Raw genomic sequence first — 7,518 nt, 5'->3', positions numbered from 1 at the left:
GCCTCCGGGTCCCCGACCCTCTAATCGATATCAACGCGACCAGCAGAGCTGTCTTCAGGGACAGAAAGATACTGAGTCGAGAATCGAAAGGATCTGACGCGGCTTGTGTAGCGAGGGCGAGATCCTAAGAGGGCATGAGAGGGGGCGGGGTGGATTAATTCGCTTAACGCCCCTGAGGAACCGGATGATGAGGCTATGCGTTCCCACGGTGCTGCCAGCCACCGCGTCATGAGAGCGGAGATGGCAGCCACGTAACCTTGAGTGTGGAGGGCGACAGCCTGCTCTCCAACTTCTCTCGGTGTAAAGAAAGCACAACGCTGATCTGGCAAATTACGGGGGTCTTCACAGCGAGAGACACACCATTCAGTGAATAGACTCCACGTCAGGGCATAGGCGCGCTCGGGGAGGGGGCTCTAGCCCGAGTGACGGTATTAGCCACCGCAATCGGAGGTTACCTAAGTCTTCCTCGCGTCTAAAAATCTCCAAAGAACGGCGAGGGTGCCAGGTGGTGCCCTGTCCCTGAGAGAGTAGGTGCTCTCTCGAAGGGACTGCCAGGGGAGGGCTATCGCGAGGGAGAGCTCTGACATTCAGGTCCGGTTGAGCCTGAGGGGCGCAACCTGTTCCTCGTCCTCCCTGACCTTGCACAGTAACTGCGCAAGCAGGCTCACTGGGGGAAACGCGTATTTGCGCGTGCCCCGAGGCCAGCTGTAAGCCAGTGCATCCGTGCCGAGAGCACTCGGTCAGGGAAAGAACAACTGGCAATGAGCGATCTCGGGGGAAGCAACAGATCGATCTGGGCTTCTTCGAATCGCGCCCATATCAGCTGAACAGACTCGGGGTGGAGTCTCCATTCTCCAGGACGCAAGGCTGCCGTGAGAGCGCATCGGCTGCACGGTTGAGCTTGCCTGAATATGAATGGCGTGCAGCGATTTCAGCCGCGGATGACTCCAGAGGAGCAGACGGCGGGCGAGCTGAGACATGCGGCGAGAGCACATACCCCCTATACGGCTGATATACGCCACCGCCGCCGTACTGTCCGTCCTGACCAGCACGTGTTGCCGCTCCAGCACCGGAAAAAAACGGTGGAGAGCGAGGAACACTGCCAACAGCTCCAGGCGATATGCCAATGCAACTGGGTACCTTTCCACAGGTCCGCAGCCGCATGCCCGCAACGCACAGCCCCCCAGCCCGTGTTGGAAGCGTCTGCTGAAACGACAACAAGACTGGACGCCTGTTCTAGAGACACCCAGGTCTGTAGGAACGAGGGGTCGCTCCAAGGGCTGAGGGCGCGGCGACACAGCGCAGTAACAGAGACTCGGTGTGCGCGCGCGTGCCATGCGCGTCTGGGGACTCGATCGTGAAGCCAGTGCTGAAGTGGTCTCATATAGAATAATCCGAGCGGCATGAAGCGGCTGCGGATGCCATATGCCCCAGGAGCCTCTGAAATAGTTTCAGTGGGACCACTATTTTACTGTCGAGCTCTCTCAGACAGTACAGCATCAGCTGAGCGCGCTCTCCAGAGAGGCGCGCTGCCATGGTGACCGAGTCCAGCTCCAGCCCGAGAGAAGAGATCCTCTGCACGGGGGCGAGTTTGCTCTTTTCTCGGTTGACCTGAAACCCCCACAGGTGGAAGTGCCAGAGCACTTTGTCTCTGTGCATAATCAATTGCTCCGAGAGAGGGCAAAAATCAGCCAGTCGTAAAGAAATCGAGTATGCAGATGCCCGCGAGCCGAAGGGGCGCTGAGGCACCCTCCGCGGGCTTGGTGAGGACCCGCGGAGACAGAGAGAGCCCGAAGGGGAGGGCTTTGTATTGCCAAGCTCGACCTTCAAACGCAAACCGCAGAAACTGACGGTGGCGAGGAAGAGTGGAGACATGGAAATACGCGTCCATCAGGTCTAATGCTGCAGACCAACCCAGAGGACGAACGCACCGGAGGATGCGCTTCTGCGTGAGCATTCTGAATGGCAGCTTGTGCAGGTAGCGGTTCAAAACGCGCAGATCTAGGATTGGCCGTGACCCACCGCTCTTTTTGGGCACGATGAAGTGTGGGCTGTAAAACCCGCTCTCCATCTCGGCTGGAGGGAGCGGCTCGATTGCATCCTTCGCCAGGAGGACAGCAATCTCCTCTCGCAAGACAAGGGCGGACAGGGGGCTGACCCTGGTGAATACACACCCGCGACTTGGGGGGCCGTTTCGCGTACTGAATCGCATAGCCGAGTCTGATTGTGCGTATGAGCCACCGCGAAGAGCTGGCCCGCGCTAACCAGGCAGGCAGAGCTCCCGCTAATGGACTCATCGCTACAATTGCTGACGTACCAGCAGTGGGGCAGCGCGGAGTGGGTGTGCTGATCCGGGAAGCTCGCGGGTCCCACGGAAAAGCTGGAGGTGAGATATTTGCTCTCACTCCAAACCCGAGCTCCGGAGAGGAGGCTCGAGGGGTGGGAGAAAGGAGACCGTCCTCCCAGCGCTCGTGAGCCACTGGCGAAACGCACCAAATCTGCAAGCTAGAAAGCATAGCGTCCCAGACTGGCAGATTACGGGCTGTCACATCTGGGGAAGTGAAAAGTGCCCTTTCATAATGTTTTTATGGCAGTAAAAAGTGCCGTTGGAAATGGGGCCCCGCCCTCCAGCGGGGAAAGAGCAAGTTCCCTCTTCTCCAGATGGCCTGTCCCAGGGACGCTTCGCGGTCCGTTGCCAGACTTAGCGGCGTTCTGGGCAGGGGGGCTGCCTGCTTCCGAGGTGCCCGATGCGCTCGCTTCGCCAGAGGCGTGTGCGGGGGCGGAGCAGCTCTCGTAGGCGGGCGCCTTCGGCGAGGAGCAGGTATGAATGGCACGGCGGGCGGAGCGGGCTACGGACCGCCGATAAGACATCACCCACCAACTGCTCTCTCACCGCCTTGAATTCCTGGGTGAATTCACAGACGGTGTCGCCGAACATGGCTTGGGATATGGGGAAAGTCAAGAAAGCGGACTTTGTCGACTTTGCGCATTTCAGCCAGAGGTGGCGCTCCTGGATAACTAATGTGGACATCGTCCTCCCCAACGCACACGCAGCGGACTCAGTAGTCCGAAGAGCTAAGTCGGCGGCGGTGCGAAGCTCGTAAGCCTGGGTTGGACCCACCCTCGTGCAGCTCGGCCAGCGCCTGCACTAGGTAGCGCTGGTAGGTGGCTATCGCATGCAAGGCGGAAGCAGCCTGGCCCGCAGCTATGTAAGCTCTAGCTCCGAGGGAGGTAGATAACTTACAGGCTTTGGATGGGAGACGAGGCGGACCCCGCCAAGAAGAGGCTCCGCGCGGATTTACCGCCATCGCGCCCTCAACCTGAGGAATCGCCACATACCCCCTGGCTGTTCCACCATCAAGAGTGGTTAGGGTGGAGGGACACGCAGCACGAGCAGAAAAAAGTGCTTTACAAGACCGCGTGAGCCTACTGTGCACCTCCGGGAAGAAGGGAACGCCCCTCTAGTCGGTCCGGCCGCGGAGCTGGGGGATAAACCATCTCCAACCCACGGCCGAAGCAGCCCGGGAAAGCACGGCTAACATGTCCGTTTCAGGATCCGTAGTGACAGCGCTCACCAGCCCGAAGGGGGCGAGCGGGTCTGGATCATCATCGGACAATGAAAGCCCACCCTCCGATGCCGCGGTGGACGTCTGGTCTCTGGTGTCATCGGGCGTAAGGGCTACCATCTGTTAGACGGATCGCTTCCCCCGCCCGAAGCTTGGATGGAGCGCTTAGAGGAGCGGGAGGTCCGCGGGCCCGTGGGCGACGGATTATCTCTCGCTGAAACCCTCAGATCTGCCCGAGTGCCCGAGTGCAGGGGACAACTGGGGTGGTTCGCCCTTTTGCAAAGACTAGCCGCGATCTTTACTGCGCAACAGTCATGGCATCGCAATGACGACATGAACTGCCCGCGAGCAGCGCATTAACATACTGGACCCCCCAGACATGCAACGCAGTGCTCGTGCCCATCATCCGAGGACAGGAAACCACCGCATCCAGAAACGCACAGTCGGAGCGCCGTCCTGAAAAGGACGTGCTGCACGACTGTGTTGCTCTGTCTGTGAAGTTTGCAACTTTATACGCACCGCTCTGGAGGAGCAGACCCAAAGAACGCCAGGCAAGGGAGAAACCTAGCTCGACCGTCTGCCGCTGCGTGTACACACTCTGGACCGGGAGAATGCTCTCGTTCGCTCAGAATCGCTGGTCACAGCAGGAGGAACCCTCATCGACTCGATCAGAAAGTCTCTGAAGCGAAAATGATGGCGTCTGCTCGCTCCAGGTGTGCTTATATGCTGGGATAATTGGCAATGAAGTACACCTGTGCAAGCTTACGCTGCCAATTCATTGCATTCATTGGCCCGTTCAATACTCTTTCAGACAAGCGGCTTCTGAACCGAATCCTCCCATTTCGTGGATTCAATCAATCCACTCTATGGCACTGAAGTTCCCCAACCGAAGGGGAACCAGAATTTTTCACTCCAGTTATCTTCGACTTGAAGTTTCCCCCCTTCCACCCCTACTCTCCACCCTTTTCTGATAGGGCGACACGGTGGCTCAGTGGCTAGCACTGTTGCCTTGCAGCAAGAACACAACCGGTACAACCTCCTACAGGGTCGGTTGATGTTTCTGAGCGGAGTTTCTAAGTTCTCCCCGTGTTCGTGTGGGTTTCCCCCGGGTTCCCTGGTTTCCTCCCACCGTCCAATAACATACACCATAGCCAATCGACTAATCCAAATTATCACCTAAGTTAACACTTCTCACACGGCGACAGCAGGGGAGTTCTCGAGACCTACCTGAGCTCGAACTCCCCTCTGGCTCTTTTAACAGGCTCGAGGATATCACGAGCTCAGGGCTCTCTTCCGGGACAGCATGCCAATTACGCTTTATTGATTATTAGCTAAGTATGAACTCTTGGAAAAAGGAGCTATTGTTTAAATATGGTTTTATCAAATGGTTTTAAAGTTTAAATAATGAATGTAATTCTGGTTTTGCTACATAAGCGATTGCACCACCTACCAACAGTAAATGCTGCTGTACTTATGACAGGGGCAATTTCGTAGTTTGGCAATTTATTTCAATAATTTGGCAACCATTTAACATTGAATGGAAAACAGTTTGAATTTCCGGTTAGTAAAAATGTTAGCGTTTTATTTTGGATGACACAAAACTCACAATCTGTAGGGTTGATTGTATAATAATTTGGTAGACAACTATATTTTATTTATAGTTTGTTAGTTTGTTTGTTTTAGTCATTTGCAGTGATTGTTTTGTTGCCAAGTTTTTTTTTTTCTGAACTAATAATTAGATAAGTAAGCTAAGTAAAACAAGGAATCAATTTTTTGGAGCATCTAAAAAAATGTTTTTTGTGTGTGTGTGTGTCTGTACTTATGAGTGTTCTGCAGTATTGGAATGCTGTATGGTATATGAGTCTGTCAGAGTCTAAAAACAAAGTTGATGAACCAGATTAAAATCTATTCAAAGACACTAAGAAAGCCTCTTGTGAAATTATACTGTAGGACCGTTTATATCACAAGGCTGGCAAGGTACAATTTCGAACCCTAGTCATGTTGCATCATGAATTTACACCTTTAAAGTCTAAGCATTTTTTTAGAGTCCCAAATTGTAATAAAGTGAAATTTAAGAAGTAATTTGTACATTAGGCTGTCTTGGAGCTGAATAAGGTATTATTGTATTAGGGTGTGTCTCTTTGTGAGGAGAATTTATTTATAATGCTGTTATGCAATAAAAAAAAATGTGCAAGTTTGACAATAAAGATTTTTCACTCCTCAGAAACCTTCATTCTGGATTGGCCCTTAAAAGGTACTGTGTCTAGTTCTGATCATTTCAGTTTAGAAAGATTCTTCAATAATTTACCAACTATAAAAGAAGCAATTAACTGACTTGACTTGAAAAAATTTTCTTTTTTTCAGCTTATACTTTGCATGCAAAATATTTTTCCTCTTAAATCTGTCCGCCTCTAATAAATCTGAAGTATCAAAGTGAAAGCATGCAAAGACTTAGATGTTTTTGAGATTTTTTAAATAACTTATTAATTGTTGTTTCTATTGTTATTCTTGTTGTTTGATACATTTACAAAGCCTCCATAGTTTCCTCCTTTTCATTTCAATTTAATGTACCCTCTGGCTGTCCCTGCACTGTTGGATTTTTCCTATGGTGAGAACACGCACATCTTTGTACACACACATCCAGTGCCAAGGTATTTTCTTGCATTTTTTTTTTTTTTTTTTACTACCAGTGCCAGTTTAAATGAAAATAATTATAATGTAAAAATTAAATAAAAATATTATTAAGACAACAGAATTCTGAAAGAAGGGAGGAGTATATAACACACAGTTTTGGTGTAAATAAGCAGTCATGCTAGGTTCATTATCAGCAACAATAAAAATGGTTGGTTTTTAAAGGATACCAATTCAAATTTGAATGACTTGATACAACATACACAATGTCTCTATGAAATACGAAGCAAAAGCCAAATTTAAGCAAATTTACATTGTTGGAAAAAAAAGTATATATATTATCTTATATAGGTGCGCAGTGGTGGTAAAAAAAATCTATAAAAATCTATTTTGTTTAACATAAATTATTGGTGCATTTACATTATTTTTATTTATTTATTTGTTTATTTTTGCTGTGGCATGACCGATTTAAATGTGATCAATATATCTGGCTCTTTCTCTGAAATGTTCATCTAAAGCGTTGCTCAATTTTGGCAATGTCTTTTTGTTCAATTTATTATTATTTTTAATGTGAATGATTTCATTGTTCAAAATATTTGTAAAGATTTTTTTATTGTTTTTTGCACAAACGTCATATTTTTTATGGTAAATTATGGAAAGGTTGGTGTAGCTTTAGTTTAAATATTTACAATATCGCTTTATTACCTACTTATTACCCACCTAAGCTGCTAATTAGTTTTTTTAGCTACTACTTTTGGTTAATTAGTTGTTACTATCATGAATTAAGTGGGACCAAAAGTTTGATATCCATATAAGTTTAATAAATGTAAACCCTAATTAGCATTTTAAAACAAATCAAATTTCAACATCTAACAAGAAAGCTATTAAAACAAATAATTTGAGCTCTGCTTAATCTTGTATTTATAATACATATTGTATTATAATCTTTGTATGATAAAAAGTAATCTATAAAAATTATAAATAAAAAATAAATAAATAAATTTATATATTTTCAGTTTGATTTGTATACAGGCTGCTGTTCCCTCATGTTTTTTTTTTTTTTTTTTTTTAGCTTTCCACAGCTTAAGAATTATAATTATTTTATTGCACATGAACACATTACACCAAATACAATTTACACAATAAGTCAATCGTACATATTATGACAAGTAGAGAAAAAAATAAACAAAAGAGCAAGAGAAATAAAAATAAACAAAAATTAAGATTAAAAAAATTATGATATTACAGTTTAATTGTCCAGTTTGAATTTAAATAGAGGTCCTGAAATTCATGATTATTATAATTATTATTTACATTTATA

Source organism: Danio rerio, chromosome 22 (assembly GCF_052040795.2).
Source record: "Danio rerio strain M-AB ecotype USA chromosome 22, GRCz13ab, whole genome shotgun sequence".
Classification (NCBI taxonomy): Eukaryota; Metazoa; Chordata; class Actinopteri; order Cypriniformes; family Danionidae; genus Danio; species Danio rerio.
Note: the sequence above shows the minus strand (reverse complement) of the source record.